The sequence below is a fragment of the Lithobates pipiens genome, unplaced genomic scaffold (genome assembly GCF_037356315.1).
Source record: "Lithobates pipiens isolate NorthernLeopardFrog02 unplaced genomic scaffold, aLitPip1_a1.2 Scaffold_1, whole genome shotgun sequence".
NCBI classification, from domain to species: domain Eukaryota; kingdom Metazoa; phylum Chordata; class Amphibia; order Anura; family Ranidae; genus Lithobates; species Lithobates pipiens.
Window position 1 is genome coordinate 166591387 of NW_027507685.1, and position 13558 is coordinate 166604944.

Consider the following 13558-nt stretch of genomic DNA (forward strand, 5'->3'; position numbering starts at 1 on the left):
CCCTTGTTTGGGTACCTGTCCAACCATGGGTGCATTTTTTCCAGCCTCACTGGCATGCAGGCTTTTTTGAAAAATATCCTTAGGCGTGTTACTGGACCCGGCATTCGCATTCTTCTTGAACAACATTCTTCTTGAAACACCCGACCACCGGATGTGCTCCTGTGCAAAAGGCACATCCATGCCTATATTTACAGGAGGCGTTCCAGCGGTCATTGAGAAGTGAAACAGCCTTTTCTATACACTGTCTGTGAAGGGTTAATCGAGCCCTGCTTCGGTGCCGCTGAATCAAATTCAGCCACAGACCCACATCTTTCATGCCCCATCTAAGTGCAGGATGAATAGATAGTTTTTCTACAAGACTCATCATAAACATACCACCCGAGGCTCCCAGAATTTTTGTACGCCTTCAATATGTGATCCAAGTGCTGGAATATACCACCACACCACTCCGGGTGTTTCTCCGCCAACATGCCAGCATGGTATATACAAAAGGTCTGTAGCCTGTTGTGAAAAGACCTAGGTATTTGCCTACGCCTGTCCTCATCCTGCTTCTTTTCCCCCTTATGTCTGCCTTAAACATAGCTTACTTGTAAAAGGGGAGGAGTGACAATATTTCTATAAAATCATCCTTCCATATCTTCTCAGACTGACTCAAATTATAACCTAGGTGTGAAATTTCACAAGGCAAAACCTCCTTCATACAAGCTTCAGGGACACTGTCCCTAACAGGGGGGCAGCAACATTCACCAATTCAGGAACCAATCCCTTGCTCTGTGTCATCCCACTGCCCCTTACATTAGAGAATGAATGAGAAGGATAGCCAGGAGACATAGAAGTGGCTGAGAGAGATACAGAAGGTGAAGGAGCTGGAACGGTGTGAAACATAGGAGACAAGTGTTTTACCAGAGAGGACAGACACACAACTAATTCAGTAAAATCTGCTGAATCACCAGTTGCTGGAGGCTGCCCTGCCTGCTTAGCCATCCCCTCGAGAAGCACACTTGGTTCAGGGACCTGTGGACTCTGCACTGCCAGGCACATTTTCTGTCTGTCCACTGCATACACGCTCTCCTGCTGACTAGACGCCTCCTCCTGTGCACTAGGGGCCCGTGGCGACAGAGCCCGCCCCCTGCTTTCTCTTTTTGCGGGTGATGGAGAAACAGTCCATGTCTTCTTGCAAGAGCGGCGGCCCTGACCTGCCAAACCGCCACCATTTCCCACCAATCCGCAGTGCCTCCTCTGCTTCCTCCAATGCTGGGCTCAGTCTCTCTGATGGAATGCAGTGGTGTGGTCTGTCAAACGGTGAGCTCTTCCTCCTGCTGGCCCAAGCTTCTCCATGGCACCCGTGACAAATCTGCCTCATTGCCACCTCCCTGCACTCTGGGGTTGCTCTACCCCAGTATCTTCAGCTAACGGCAGGCAACGGTGCAGCCATTCTTCCCCTCTGTCACTTTCTAAGAACTGCCTTACCAGGGCTTCCATTCCACAGATAAGACTCAGTGCTATTGCTCAAGGAAAAAGGAGCTCTTGTGCTGCTGCTCTGGTCCTGGGGGTAAAGGAATAAACCCCACAGCAGAAGTCCTTAAATAACCTATCCTGGTTTTCCAGAAAATTCCAATGATTCCCATTGGATCCTGGAATCTTCAATCTTATTTCTTAAACAGACAGTAACCTTAACCATTTAACCTGCACAATAGCTAATAACTAGTGTTTCTTATACCAATACGAGGTGGGTGACCAATTCTCAAGTTCTATGGGGCCCTAATTGTGCCCCTCCTTTTCATTCCTGTAAAATTCTTGGGCTGTGAGTTGCATGAACTGCATGTTTGAGATCTCCCCAGAGCGGCTCAATGATATCAAGGTCAGGAGACTGAGACGGCCACTCCAGAACCTTTATTCTGCTGTAGCCAATGACAAGTCGACTTGGCCTTGTGTTTTGGATTGTCATGTTGGAATGTCCAAGTACGTCCCATGTGCAGCTTCCTGGCTGACGAATGCAAATGTTCCTCCAATATTTTTTGATAACATACTGCATTCATCTTGCCATCAATTTTGACCAAATTTCATGCGCCTTTGTAGCTCACACATCTGCAAAACATCAGCGATCCACCTTGGTGTTTCACAGTAGCAATGGTGTACCTTTTATCACAGGCCTTGTTGACTCTCCAAATGAAGCGTTTATGGTTGTGGCCAAAAAGCTAAATTTTGGTCTCATCACTCCACATGACTTTGTGGCAGAAGGTTTGAGGCTTGTCTCTGTGCTGTTTGACATATTGTAAGCGGGATACTTTTGTGGCATTTGCATAGTAATGGCTTTCTTCTGGTCACTCGACCATGCAGCCCATCTCTCTTCAAGTGCTACCTTATTGTGCATCTTGAAACAGCCACACCACAGGTTTTCACAGAGTCCCGTATTTCACCTGAAGTTATTTGTGGGTTTTTCTTTGCATCCTGAACAATTTTCATTGACCCACCATCAGAGTGGCAAGACAGAAGCCTTTTGTTAACAAGGAATATGCGGTGATATGCACATGAATGCAGTAGAGTAGACACAGCATGTTACCTAGTTAATTTGTTAAATGCAAATATTAAATGTAAATGTTTGTGCAAATATACAATTAAACTGACAGTGCAATATTATGATAGCCGGTGATTGGCACCTGCAACATAAAAAATAATAATATATTGTACAAAACAGTGATACATCATGGTGTCCATCAAACAAACTAGAAAAAAAACAAGAGTAGGTCCAAACAGATGTGGGAAACTTGAAGTGAAAAAGTTCATAAACTGAGCAGGGCCGTCTTTACCGCGGGGCAAAAGGGGCATCTGCCCAGGGCCCTGTCATTGTTGGGGGGCCCTGCGCTGCCCGCCGGAGTTCGGCCACCTCTGTTGCTGGTCGCATGCTGGCTCCTCAGTACTGTCACTTTGAAATACACACGCGCTCCTCTCTCTCATCCCTCGGGTATAAACATTGCTCTATGAGAGAAGAGGAGGAAGGGGGCGGGGTCTCCACACAGAGGAAGCTGCTTCTAGGACTGGCACGCTGCACGACATCAGAGGACAACATGCTGTGCCTGTGAGTAGCACTTGGGACAGAGGAAAACTCTGTACTGGAATGGGGGGGGGGGGCTTTGTGGGAGGACAGCCTTGGAGAGGAGCTCTGTCCTGGAATCTGGGTGGGAGGAGAGCTTTGAACCCACCTCAGTCCGGCACCCACCTCAGTCTGGCACCCACCTCAGTCCAGCACTGTAATTTGCACTGATGTGTAGTAACCTCTAGAAACGAATCAGTGAGCAATAATGATATGCAGTAACCTCTAGAATACAATTAGTGAGCAGTAATTATGTTCTGTAACTTCTAGCAACTAATCTGTGAGCTGTAATGATGTGTTGTAATCTCTGGCAGCCAATCACAATCACTGCCTGATCTGCTGCCGTAAACCAATTTTGAGTCTAGCGGGGGGGCCCAATTAAAATCTTTGCCCAGGGTCCAATCAATATTAAAGATGGCCCTGACTGTGAAGGATGAAGATTCTGCCTCTATGAAGGAGAGCCCCCACAAAGTATACTGTGCTCCCTGAGAAGGAAACAGCCTTGGAAATAGTTTGCCATCCAATATGCAACCACCACCAAAGCGGGTACTCTTACTAAATGGTGTGGGCCCCCTGCCAACAAGGAGCCAAACAAGCAGAACTTGAAAGACTTGGACTTCACAGGAACCAGCATACAGAAAGTGCAACACCACATGTCAAGCATCTAGAGAATCTTAGGCTCCACCAATCATAAGAGGGGTCATAGAGGAAAGAAATTACCATATAGCATAAAATCCATGACTAAAATGTATTGAAGTATTGCACTTACATCAATGTAGACAAATATAGGCACTGTATATAATGTGTTTGCAGGGAATGAAGTAGAACACAGTACCATGGAGCCAGCACAGTAGGTCCTGATGTGTTTCGTCTACCAATATGTCATTTGGGGTCTTGGTAGATGAAATGCATCAGGGCGTACTGTGCTGGCTCCATGATACTGCATTCAACTTCATTCCCTGTGATCAAACTATAACAGTGCCTGTATTTGTCTACATCAATGTAAGTGCAATACTTTATTCAATACATTTTGGTTAAGGATTTTATGATTTTAGGCAATTTCTTCTATGACCCCTCTTCTGATCAGTGGAGCTTAAGACTCTCTGGATGCTGGATCTGTGTTGTTATAGTGCATTCTGTATGCCGGCTCCTGTGAAGTCCAAGTCTTTCTAGTTCTGCTCGTTTGGCTCCTTGCTGTTGGCAGGGGGACCACACCATTTGGTAAGAGTACCTCATTACTTTGGCTAGTGGTAGTTGAACATTGGATGGTGAACTCCATCCATGGCGGTTTCCTTCCTGAGGAGCATAGCATACTCTCTTTATGGGGCTCTCCTTCATAGAGGCAGAATAGTCACCTTCCTCCGTTTATGAACTTTTTTCACTTCAAGTTTCCACATCTGTTTGGATCTACTCAAGCTTTTCTAGTTTCAGTCTGATGGACACCATGATTTATATAATTGTTTTGAACAATATATCATTTTTAATTATGTTGCAGGTGCCAATCACTGGCTGCTATCAAAATATTGCACTGTCACTTTAAATTGTTTAATATTTGCACAAGCATTTACATTTAATACTGCACTTTATTCCGCATTCACGTCACACAATGTGTCTAATTGTAGTGGTAGCAGCTTTACCAAGTTTGTTGGGTGGCGCAGTACTTTTTTACTTTTTATAAGCAAATGTACTGATTATTGTACCATCCCTCTTGGCTAAGCCAAATATCTTTGCTATTGAGGTCCTGAGGAAGCAACTAAATGCAAAACATGTCGCCCTCTTGGACCATATAGCAAAGCCGTATTGTGGGTGTTCTATTATATGGCGAATGTTGTCCAATGAGAAACTACATACTTTTTTTGTAAAGTTTTTTTGTAAACACTTATTTTATACTATACAATGTGTGACTGTTCCTCTCTTGGTACCAGTAGAGTCCAATACAATAAGGTTCTTGTTCTTTGGTAATGCTTACATTTTTCAACATTTAGCCTAGGTTCACACTGACTGCGGGTTAGAAATTGTGTGAGTTCAGCTGAGCTCGCACGATTTGAAACAGGCAATGCAATCCAACTTCAGGGGCAATGTGACAGGCATCTGCACAGCTATCTATACAAATTGTCCCCTGAAGTCACCAAAAGTAGCAGCGAATCGACATCGCACCGATTCAGACGGTGCCAATGTGGGTAATAGCCGCCGGTTTGGCATGTGATTTGAAACGTCAAATCACATGTCAAATTGGCCCGATGTGAACATGGGCTAAACCTCATTTGCCATGTAGTTGCTCAACCCATTATTTTACTTGGTTCTTCTTGTAAGTTTTTTTGATGATCCATACCAACAGACCTCAGTTTGTAAAGTAAATATGTGTAGGGAACTGTATGAAATGCCTTAGCAAAATCCAGATATACCACATACACAGGCCTACCTTCAACTAGATGGTAGCTCACTTCCTCATAGAATGACAATAGATTGGTCTGGCAAGAACGATTCTTCATGAAGCCAATGCCAAAGCTAAGGATATTGTTTTCATTACTAAAATCTTGAATATAGTCCCTTATACCCTCCAGCAGCTTACAGACTATTGATGTTAGGCTCACTGGATTGTAGTTTCCAGGGATATAGATCAGCCCCTTTTTAAATATTGGTACCATGTTGGATTTTCTCCTATTAGCTGGAATACTTCCAGTCAGTAACCTGTCTGTAAAAATTAGGAACAGTCAAGCTATCACCTGACTAAGTTCCTTAAAGCAGTGCACCACCCAAAAGGTGAAGCTCCACTTGTTTTCTTGCTTCCTTCCTTCCTCAGTTGCCGGGGGGGGGGGGGGGCGGGTATCTGTTTTTGATATATATCCATCCCCACTTCCGAGGGACCTCGCCATGGTGTGGTCCCTCCGAAAGTCAGCCCCCCCCCCACTGCCGGGCCATTCACAAAGCTCAGTGCAAAGCCGTAAGGTAAGTGTCCTAATATTAACAGTCAGTACAGGCAGCAGGTAGATATACTGTCAGCACAGCAAAAGGATTGGTCCAGGTAGCAGACAGAGATGTGGTCAGGAGCAGCAAAAGGAATTGTCCAGACAGAAATACTGTCCATAGTCAGAGGCAGCAGGCAGAGATATGATCAGTACAGTCAAAGTATTGGTCCAGGCAGCAAGAAGGACCATCAAGTTTAGGGCCTCTGCCAGGAAAGAATGGAGACAGGGGCAGGGGCTTCTCCCACCCAAATCTCGTTGAAGCCTCCAGACCCTGTTCTGGGAACACAGAAAACCCCAAAAAAATATTTTCCTCTACTTAGAACACTATCTAAATATGTGAGACCCCTATGTACTAAAGTAGAAGGGGAAAAAAGATCAGTCCAAATGGAAGGCAAAAAACATGGTCGATTAAAAGGCCAAGGTCGGTGCATGTGGAAGTCAGAAACGTTTAAACCGGCAGGTAAAGGCATTGTCGGTAAACAGGCCAGGGTCAGTTAACATGGAAGGTAGAAACGTGGTAGCAGGCAAATGATCCACACAGGTATTTGAAATGGGGAAATGGCAGTCTTAAAAATTAAGGGGAACTAATATCCTATGGGTGTGTCACAACTTCTAAAGCATTCTCTGATGCATAGACTAGGTGGGGAGGGACACTGGGGACAATGATAACTAGTGTCTCTTCCAACTCCTCCTCTGCTGCATACACATTTCTTTTGGAGCTTTCTTCCTAATTCCGTAGGGGGAATGTTATGGGCAAAATGTTGCTCATGAAGTCGACTCACACTATCAGAGCGAATGCTTCCTGTGGCGGCCCTTTCTCATAAATCAGGGCAATTTTGACAAAATCTTCAATATATTTGTGGTAGGTGCTGGGTTGGCTTTCTGTTGACTTTTGATAGCAGACATGCAAATTATACATGGCCATATGAAAGATAAAATTTACCTTTTTTATACCAGTAATGGGACTTTCGGGTTGATAAATATGGTTGTAGCATCTGGTTGTTTAATTCCACCCCTCATGAATGGATTATAAAAGTGGACACATTCAGGCTTTATAATGGGGCTGTGTGTTCTGTGAATCTCCACCACTTCATGGCCTGCATTTCCTCATTCCTAAGAAATGTGGATTCCCCCTCCCCCCTTTGTAGCCTTTGTGACAAAATTTTGTGGGAAACCCTTCCTTTTTCTTTTTAAGAGGTACCACAGAACAGGGTTTTTCATGGTACAGGTGACGAAAAATGCGGCAAGTTGGTGTAATAATTGCCCACATTTATAGATACCGTATTTATCGGCGTATAACACGTGCCGGTGTATAACACACACCCCAAGTTTAGGAGGGAATTTTAAAGGAAAAAAAACTTACATTTAAATGCCCATCAATGCAACCTTATCAGTGTCATTTGCAGCCTTGCATTGCAGCCTTATCAGTGTCCGTCTGCAGCCTTGTATTGCAGCCTTGTCAGTGTCGTTGCAGCTTGTTGTTTAAAAATGGCGCAGCTGAGATACAGAGTGGATGTCCTGTGTATCTCTGCGGCGCTCGGTAGCTCTCAACCCGTTCTCGGCGGCTTTCGGCCATTCTCTGCAGCTTTCGGCTTTCCAAAAGCCGCCGAGAAGCTCACAATCAGTGGGGGATAGGTGTATAACTTGCACCCACGATTTTAAGGGGAAAAACATGCATGTTACATCTCCCCCCCCTCCTGCCGCTCTGATCGGACCTCCCGTCAGACCGGGAGACCCGATCTGCCACTTCCGGCGGCTAGAGACAGTCTGGCATGAAGAAGGAAATGGCTTTGCTCCAGTCTCCTGAATGTAAACATGGAAGCGACATCACTTCCTGTTTACTCTGCTGCCAATGGCGCTGGATTTAAAAAAAATATACAGTATACTTTGAAGTGCAAAAGGAGGGGTTGGAGGTCTTTTAACCCCCACCCCCCCCGATCCCTCCATAAACAGTACCTGGGTTTACATTCCTTGTGACAGCAGTAAAAGTGTTTTTTTTTTTTTTAACACAATTTAATAATCTAAAAATAAATACATTTTTAAAGTGAGCTTGTGCAAAGAAAATGCATACGGAAGTTGCGCCTGCATATGTAAACAGTGTTCAAATCACACATGTGCGGTATCGCCGCGATCAGAGTGAGAGCAACACCACCAATGGTTAGCCCTTGGAGGTGGCCTGGCCATCCAGGGGGCAGGATGAGCATCTGCAGAGCTGGCTCCATCCTCAACCGTCACTATTCAGTGCACATGGGTGGCTGGAGGTGATGACACTGAGGAATGACAAACGGCCATGATTTCTGATGTGGCCATGGCATCTGCCCTGGCTTGGCACCATTTGTTAGATCCTGTATAAGGGGGAAGCTTTTGGGGGCTTCTATAATCCAGCTCTGACTTAATGGCACCAGGTTCTTACAGCAAGTGAGATATGATTTTGGCTAGATGCAGCAGATTTTGCTCGACAGTGGTATGGCATGGCTTGATCAGGCAGCTCTGATTTTTCACAGGGGGCTGGTGGTCAAGATTGGAAGCCAGGGCTCCATACTGGGGAATTATTACCATAATTGGCTTTTCTGAGAAGCATACAATTTACTTTACTTATGTTAGTGGAGAACCCTTTAGCAGGTATTATGACATATACATTATAGCTAACCTGCTGGAGTGTTATCACCCAGGGGTCAGTCTGTCTTAAGTAGTCCTTTTTTTCCCCTTGTGTTGATGTTTTATGCCATAGCCTACGAGTTGTGGGGACTGACCCCTTATGGGAGTATATGGTACAATCTTAAAGCTCAGGCATGTGGTGTTTAAAGCACTAGGTATACCTTAGATCAGTGGTCATCAACCCTGTCCTTAGGGCCCACTAACAGTCCAGGTTTGCAAGATAGCTTAAATACATCACAGGTGACATAATTTGCTGCTCAGTGATTGCAGTATTCTAGTCTGCATCTCCCCAAGGTAATACATAAAACCTGGCCTGTTAGTGGGCCCCGAGGACAGGGTTGAGAACCACTGCCTTAGATGATTCATTGTGAGCAGGGTCCGCCTAGTGGCTACTCTTTTTTGGGCACTTATTTACTGCACATTACTCACCTTGGATGTAATATCCAGATGTTTCTATGGATAACAATTGAGTTTTTTAACAGGAATTATATTTTCAGTCCTTGCCATCATAGGTATACGATTGGTTTTGTTTTTTTTTCTTTTCCGCCTCACGTATATCGCACAAGCTGCTATGTGGCCCCATGGGCTATGTGCTGTATTATATTGATACATCTATTTAGCTTGAAGCAGCCAATGGCTTCCATTAATTGCTACCCCCAGCTGTTACCCTGAAGTGGAATGTGAAGTTGCTCTCTCCTGGCTCCAAAAAATGTTCTGAAGAAGCACTATACACCAATGAGTTGACCTCTTGGACTTTTCAGACAAAGGAGTTATGTATAACCATGTAGAGTATGTATCTGTATACAAAGAATTATAAAAGATATGACCAAATGCCTGGGATTTGTTTCCCTTCTTTATTTTAATTTGTGTGCGTTTTAATTAGCTAATAAAATTGGATAAAGATTTTACATATAATTGTGTTCCCCTGGCACCAGTAAAGTTTGCTTTTTCTTTTTATTTATTTATATTAGGATCTGGTACATAATATGGCGGCAATTTATGGAATAAACTAAAAATCCCTGTTTTCATTGCCAAGTTTGCTAGAAAGGGTACATAGTGTGCAGAGTTTTTGGTTCATCTAGAATAGTTTGTGCCCGCATTGCAAGCTGCTTGCTATGGGGGTAGACATGCAAGCTCGCTCCTGATGCTGCCTCTATGTCCTGTGAATGCTAAGAGCTACTAGAGCCTGAACGAGCTACTAGAGCCTAAACGAGCTACTAGAGCCTAAACGAGCTACTAGAGCCTAAACGAGCTACTAGAGCCTAAACGAGCTACTAGAGCCTGGCACGGGGCTGGATTAAGCGAGGTAAGTATTTGGGGGGAGAAGATGGAAGGGCATACTGTTGCTGGAACATTTTTTACATTAATGCAGTGAATTCATTAGGGTAAAAAAATAATAGGACTATTATGACTTAAAAACCAAACGCAAGTACAACCATTACTGAGTGCCTGAACAGAATATCGCTCAAACAGCCACTGAAATACACGCTGTGCACGTAATGACATGGAGGAACGTGATGTATTGCCATTTGCTGTGTACGTATTGTGGTTGTGCAGGCTTGCTCCAATGCACAGTCTGGATGTAAATTTGATATTTTCTCAACCTTGGCAGCTCCAAGGAAAGTAATGTGGGGGTTACAGCAACTGACCAAAAAATAAATAAAAAACTGAAAAAAAATGCATATTTACTATTACAATATTAAGATGTATTCAATTTTAAGATGAGAGCAACAAAAATTTACTTGGACAAGTGGATTTGTGTGATGCCTTTGTATTCTTTTTGTTTAATATATTTTAAGGTTTTCATCATAGAAATTTACGGAAGAGGAAAAAACTCAATTAGCAACATGAAAATATACAGTAAAATCCATAGGTGCTTTAAGTACATTTATTAATATATCCATAAATATTAACATAAGTTGCAATCTTTTTGAGCTATCAATGGCAACAAACCAAGCTGATAACATTAAAATCCCACAAGCCACATAGAGTTACTGTATGTGATAACAGTGTCTTCTCCATGCTTACAGATTCCTCTGCACAGCTTTAATGACATAATTGGTGCAATCACTTTGATCACCCAGTTCGAAGATCATCTCCTTTAAAAGGCAGACTGGCTGCAATGATGCACAGCCGAACAGATTCTTTCACAGACACCATCATCACTGTAATGATCATTTTGATTTTGTATGTTAATCTGCACACAGGATGTATACAGAATACAAGCAATTTTTTTTTCTAATTACAGCTATTGTGACTTCTGGCAGCAGAAAGGTTAACCCCCTTTTTTTCTTGTACAGGTGTCATGTCTGGCTAGATAAACCTGCAACAGGAAGCAATACTTCTTAATTAAGGCTGTAACTGGAGTCTAAGCAGACACCCAAACAGCCCAAGCAGTAAGCTGCAGCCTCTGAATGGGTCATGTTTCAGCAACGGGAATAAATGATGAGATGGGGGTAAGAATAACAAGAGGAATGGGTAGCCAATGAGAAGGCTGCAATCCCCATCTAGGACTACTCCAACAAATAGCTGGCTTTCCAGTTCTGCACATGACTGCATTTGCTCCTGTCCATCAAACTGGTCATATATAGTTCAAAGCAAGTGCAGAAGATAGGGGAGAAGATAGTGCAGTTAGCAGACATTCCAAAAGGTCTGAGTGTGTTCTTCTACCGGTTAATTCATTACAGCACACCCCAGGAAAGACATCTGCTGCCGAGGCTTCATTCACCACACCGGTGGAAGACCCTGCATCTTCATGTGAAATAGCCTGCTGGGGATTCCCTTTCCTGCTGGGTGAGTATTTCTCTTTTTCTGCTGTGTTAACTACATTAAGAGTCAGCAAGTTGGAAACTGTGGAAAAAATGAACTGTTTGCTTAACTGCACTTGCTTTCTTTGTTCTTCTAATGCCATCTGTGATCCTGTATGTATATTCTGCAGGGATACACAGCTAACACTCAATTATTTATTCTAGTCAAGATTTCCTTTTCTTACTATATGTAAGATTTCATGAAATGGCATGAATCTTTATGGACATTTCAAGTTTTAAAGAACACAAAGCTAAGCTTGGTAAGAGTCCTGAAAGATGTAACCAAATACTCTGCTAGCCGCAGGGCTGGTTATACTAGACAGGGAGGGACTGAGCCAGACAGGGGGACGGGGACAAAGCCAAACCAACTCAATCCCAGCAGTTTGTGTCCTGATAGGTGTGCACACAGGGGTCATGTGGCTTTTGTACAAGAGACAAAATATAGCTGCAATTAGTTTAACCTCTCCTATGCCTGATGTCTACTACCAGAAAAAGAAGCTGTGACTTTCTAGATTTCTGAGAAATTTAGGTTTTTAATCGGCTGAAAGTTAACAATGATGGGTATTTTAAGTAATATACCCTAAACAGAAAAGTAAATAATTGCGTTTACAAAAAAAAAATGCAATAAAAAAAACAGTTAAATAAGGTTTTCCTTATTGCCAACAATAATGTGGAAAATCAACCCAATAGCAAGCAGATTAGTACACCAGGCTTAAATATGGCTTGCCCATAGACCACCTGATGGAGGAGAGAGAGGGGTAGTCAATCCAAGGTGATGGTGGAATAAGTACAAAATGGGAATTTGTCATGGATGGAGATAAGATTGAGGATTGGAGGCTAAAATACACATCAGCGGGACATTTACACATCCACATCTTCCAACCCTAGCCATTAGCTGAGCTGATTATCTTTTGGCCTTGACCATGGTCCATACTTGGCCCAGACATCCTTTTTCCAAGTCTAAAGCTAATTTGCAAGATATCGGACATGTGCATGGTCAATGTGAGGACAATCAACACAATGAAGGGGGGGGGGGGAAAGAGAAAAACTTTCTGGATTGTTCCTCTAGGTTACTGTAAACTCTCTACGTATTGTTAAAAGGCCATTACATCTGCAAAGCAAGACAGGGAAAGTTTACTTTGAAAACGTAGGGAACGTTAAACACTTACAAAACTAATAACTAATTAAAAAATATACCATTAACCCCCCTTTGGTTTAAAAGTTTTTTTTGGGAGGGAGGGGCCCTTTACCAACCAAAAAGCCTGCCAGTCATCCAACCATCTTTCATTGATCTTAGTTTGAATATAAGGGGTCTGGCCAGTTGCTTTGGGTTACTGCACCTTGAACATGACGACTGCTCTTTCCAGTGTGGCGCTTTACTAAATGCATTTTATTAGTTTTTCTTATTGTGTGCTGTACCTTACTGCCCGAGTTTTGCTTAGTAATGCCTGACAGAATGTGACCTTACACAGCCAACCTCACTTGAACTGTTGCTTTCCGAAAAACATCTGAAAAATGTTGCCAGCAGCTGCTGCCATTAATGGCACACTCTATCCACCGATCCTACTTGGCAGAAGAAGAGTTAATCTGCTTAGCTGCTTGTGAACCCAGGAAAGTAAGCGTAATCACAGCAGACAAAAGAAAGCAAATCAGCAACCAATGCAAAAACTAAAATCCCACAATGAGTAAGTAATACAGAGCGTAATGCCCCCTCGCCCAAATTTCCCCCAGACGAAGTGAAGAGGAATGTGCTAAGTGACAGGAAATGTTCCCAAACCTGCCCACTGCCCCCCCTTCTATCCTCCTCCCCTCCAGTCGCGCCTGCTTTTGTCTACAATGATCCACACACACGGCTGCAGGAGTGTACGTCTGGCTTTAAGAGTCTACACAACACAGAGGGCAATGCTGCAGATTCCTCAACTCTGATGCTTTTTTAAATAGGCTGCTGAATAGCTGCTGATTTTTGGTCTGACCAATCAACAGGTAAGCCATCATACCTGCTAAAAAGGTGACCTGAGAGGACTGCACCT

General features: G+C 43.5%; 1 long non-coding RNA gene across 2 annotated transcripts in view; it reads left to right on the forward strand.

Annotated features, from left to right (window-relative positions):
• Positions 1 to 11183: 11183 nt before the first annotated feature.
• LOC143978289 (uncharacterized) overlaps positions 11184 to 13558 on the forward strand; it is a 59111-nt gene continuing 56736 nt past the window's right edge. The window contains exon 1 of one of the 2 annotated variants that reach the window (XR_013273920.1): positions 11184 to 11514. This is a non-coding gene — a long non-coding RNA (uncharacterized LOC143978289). Of the gene's footprint in view, positions 11515 to 12814; positions 13512 to 13558 lie in introns of those variants that run through there. The other variant, XR_013273921.1, reaches the window with a different exon arrangement.